The sequence below is a fragment of the Cervus canadensis genome, chromosome 10 (genome assembly GCF_019320065.1).
Source record: "Cervus canadensis isolate Bull #8, Minnesota chromosome 10, ASM1932006v1, whole genome shotgun sequence".
NCBI lineage: Eukaryota > Metazoa > Chordata > Mammalia > Artiodactyla > Cervidae > Cervus > Cervus canadensis.
In genome coordinates this window covers 37,105,275-37,109,633 of record NC_057395.1, presented here as the reverse complement: position 1 = coordinate 37,109,633, position 4,359 = coordinate 37,105,275, and the positions used below count along the sequence as shown (strand labels likewise).

The 4,359-nt window shown below is 43.3% G+C and overlaps 1 non-coding gene across 1 annotated transcript; it reads right to left on the bottom strand.

Annotated features, from left to right (window-relative positions):
• Window positions 1-3,381: 3,381 nt before the first annotated feature.
• On the bottom strand, window positions 3,382-3,454 carry TRNAV-CAC. The gene has a single exon. It is a non-coding gene; the product is annotated as a tRNA-Val (tRNA).
• Between the last annotated feature and the right edge of the window lie 905 nt (window positions 3,455-4,359).

Sequence of the window (4,359 nt, the reverse complement as noted above, 5' to 3'; positions counted from 1 at the left end):
CATTGCCAAGGGACTTCCCTGGTGGTCCAGTGGTTAAGAGTCAGCCTTGCAATGCGGAGGACATGGGTTCAATCCCTGATCAAGGAACAAAGATCCCACATGCCAAGGGGCAACTACCCTGTACACAACACTAAAGACAGTCTGTGAGTCATAGTGAAATATCTCACATGACACAACTAAGAGCCAATGCAGCCAAATAAACAAACATGTAACAAATCATTGATTTTAAAAATATATTGCCAAACAAAAATATACAATAAAAGGAACCAAGTAAAAAGAAAGGGACTTCCCAGGTGGAGCTCATGGTAAAGAACCCACCTGCCAATGCAGGAGATGCAAGGGACACAGGTTTGATCCCTGTGTCAGGAAGATCCCCTGGAGGAGGGCATGGCAACCCACTCCAGTGTTCTTGCCTGGAGAATCCCATGGATAGAGGAGCCTGGCAGGCTACAGTCCATGGATTCACAAAGAGTCAGACATGACTGAAGCAACTTAATACACACACAAGTAAAAAGAAACAGGAAGGACTCTGGGCAACCTCAGAGGAGAGGAGAGGTAGGTGTGAGGTGAGAGTTAACCCAGTGAGCTGGACTGAGCATCTCATGCATGTCTGCCATGGGATTGGGCAAGGTGAATGTGGTTGGCATGTGGTGAGCAGGGAGGACAAGGACGCAGAGGAGGCAGGCAGAGAAGTAGGGACACAGATGACCTTGTCAGCCACATCATCTCGGGACATTTTCTTAGGAGCCATAGGAAGACTGAATTGTTCTCTTTGATAAGATGTCTCAGATGAACACCTATGATTAGTGTCTAGGATGCTAAGAACTTGTTGGAGGGAGACAGGGAAAAGGAGGGGGAAGAAAACGGGTGTCCTGGATGTTGGCCGGCATCTTGGAGGATGGCTGTGCATCTTGGATAAAGCACATACCTAAGCACAGGATGGGAACAAAGGATGTGGATGTGTTCCATTTTTGTGATGATGGTTAAGTTGTCTGAAAGTTTTCTGGGTCAAGATGTCAAGTAAGCAGTTAGATTCACAGACTTAATAGAAAAATCTGGCAAATTTAAGTCATTAAATTTGGTAGATGGTAATTCAAATCCTTGGGAATAAGTGACGTGTTTCAGGAAGAGAGAACCAACCTCGAGCAGAGCCCTATGGAACCCCACAAGGGCTGAGTATGGAGCAGCCAAGGAAACTAAAGAGGGAACAGTCAGAGGGTAGAGTGGGGGGAGGGGGGGGCGGGGGGGGTGTGAGTGTCTAACAGTCTCTCACTGGAAAATTCACTTTGATACATCATTCAGATATTCAGATGGAACTCTCTCGTGATGACTGAAGCTTGCCCACCTAGAGGGGCTGCAGGCTGACCCCAGAGCTACTAAAGGTAGTGCTGCTGCGCTGTGCTCAGTCATGTCCGACCCTTTGCGACCCCATGGACTGTAGCCCGCCAGGCTCCTCCATCCATGGGACTTAGTAGAGGCAGAGGGAAAAGAGGATGCAAAGTCCCCAGCAGCTTTGTACCAGAGAAGCCTGATGCTGCTCCCAAAGGCTGAGACACAGAAAATGACTCAAAAGAAGCAGAATAGTAAAAGAGAACAACAGGAAAAAAATATATTTTGGGACTTCCGTGGTGGTCTAGTGTTTGAGACTTCACCTTCCAATGCAGGGGGAGTGGGTTCAATCCTTGGTTAGGGAACTAGGATCCCACACTCTTCAAGGCCAGAACATCAGAACATAAACAACAGAAGCAGCATTGCAACAAATTCAATAAAGACTTTAAAAGATGAGACTTCCCTGGTGGTCCAGTGGTCATGAATCCGCCTGCCAATGCAGGGGACAGGGGGTTCGATCCCTGGTCCGGGAAGATTCCACATGCCGCAAAGCAGCTAAGCCTGTCCACCACAACTCCTAGAGCCCACAGGCCCAGAGCGCAAGCTCTGCAACAAGAGAAGCCACCACAAGGCGATGTCCATGCTCTGCAACAAGAGTAGCCCCCACTCTCTGCAGCTAGAAAGAGCCCGTGTGCACCAACAAAGACCCAGCACAGTCAAAAATAAAAATTTTTTTTAATTTAAAAAAAAAAACTTTAAAGAATGGTCCACATTAAAAAAAAAAAAAACCAACAATCAAAACTTAAAAAAATGCTATTGTGATAAACTGGAAATTAGCTAAACTTTCAGGAGTTTTGAGACTTGTTTTAATAGGTGAAAAACAGTCGCAACCAAAGGTTTATAAGAAACCGTTTGATGTACAAAGGCTAGACTGAGTGATTTCTTTGGTTTTTCGTCATTCATTTGGGCAGATTGATGCAAATCCCCAAACGGCTTAACCCTAGCCACTGACGTGTGTCATTTCTGGATGGTTTCTCCTCACAGTGGGTTGCCCGGGGCAGGTATTGTCAGAACCTCCAGCTGTGCCAGGCCTGCTTATCACACCCTGTGACTGAGGTCTTTCCAAGTGCTAAAACCACTTCCTAAGTACGAGAAACGAGATGTTTTTCTACTCAGGTAAAATGCAAAATATAAACACAGGCCCTCTTGAAAGGGTACCTGAATAAAATTATGCCAAACTGGAACATTTACTTTAAAAGTCTGAAGATAATGACCCCTTTGTTGAAACGGTCTTATCAGTTGCTACCTGTGCTTGGCACGCTGTCTTCATAAAGCAACATCAAAAACCTGATGGGAAGGCGTTATCATTCTTTTACTTCAGCAAAAAATAAATAAATGAAGATTCTGGGCTTTGTGTCCCAGTATCCTCTGGGTATTGTCTGCATATATTCTGAATTTTGTCTTGATTGTTGTGGATGTTAAATAAATAGTAAGCATCTCAGGAGAAGAATAGTTAATGCTAATAGATGTTAACTCATAGCAGTGAAAATAGGGCATCAGAAAAATCAGAGAAAGGTGGTTTTGACCATGGAGACTGTGATTGGTACGGTCACTACTTAGTGAAAGGAAATGCAAACTTTTTTTATTTTTCCCATCCTGAAACAAAGCTTATCAAAGAATACTTTCAAAAAAATTACATTAAAAGAATAATGTATATATGTCTCTTTTCATCTATTCCTTTTAAAAAAAATTTTTATTGAAGTATAGTTGATTTAAAATATTACATTAGTTTCAGGTGTATAGCAAAGTGATACAATATTTTTCTAGATTATATTCCATTTAAAGTTATTATAAAATACTGGCTCTATTCCCAGGCTGTACCACATAATTTTGTAGCTGATTTATTTTATACATAGTAGTTTGTTCTTCTTATGCCTATTATTTTACCTTTCTTTTTAATCATTTTGCATTTTTTGTTGTTTATTTAGCTTCACAAGATCTATGATCTTCATTGCAGCATGCAAAATCTTAGTTGCTGCAGGAAGAATCCAGTTCCCTGACCAGGAATCGAACCCAGGCCCTCTGCATTGTGAGTGCAGAGTCTCAGCCACTGGACCACCAGGGAAGTCCCCATTTCCTTACTTTTTTATTTGGACATTGGAGTGTCCCAGACAAGGGAGTGCTGTGGCAGCTTCACTTTGATGATGGACACTGCACGCAAGTCCCCGAGATGGCAGGGTCTGCCCCTGAGAATATGTAGTCCCTGGAGAAATGGGCTTCCATTGGAGCACTCTGTTGAATTCTGAAGATAAATCCACCAGACTGAAACCTTCATAGTTTCCCTATTACAATCACATTAAACTTTTTATATCTTTCTTTCAAAAATATCTATAATTTGAATGCATCCATCCTCAGCCTCCCATTCTAAACTATGATGTAGCAGACTTAACTTCAGTGTCTTTTGAACCATATTGTTCAAGAAACAGGATGGAACCAGCTGTCAGAAACACCTAGGCCCTCGGCAACTGTGGGTTTTTTGGACCATCATCCCACTTCCTTGGAAGATCACCTCTCCAGCTCTGAATCCTGCTAAATCTTCCCCAGACCTCTCTCTGCTGTGATACTCAATCAATCCTTTCACCTTACAGCATATTTTCAATTCGTGGTTCAGGCATTTGTGGCCACGAAACTAAAAAATTACATAAGATGATGCTAAGCTCTTCCATCTAGTTCTGAACAGCTATTGGACTCTAAGGAGATCAAACCAGTCACTCTTAAAGGAAATCAGGCCTGAATATTCATTGGAAGGACTGATGCTACAGCTGAAACTCCAATATTTTGGCCACCTGATGCAAAGAACTGACTCATTGGAAAAGACCCTGATGCTGAGAAATATTGAGGGCAGGAGGAGAAGGGGAAGGCAGAGGACGAGTTGGTTGGATGGCATCACCAACTCGATGGACATGAGTTTGAGCAGACTCCGGGGGTTGGTAATGGAGGGGGAAGCCTGGCTTTCTGCAGTCCATGGGG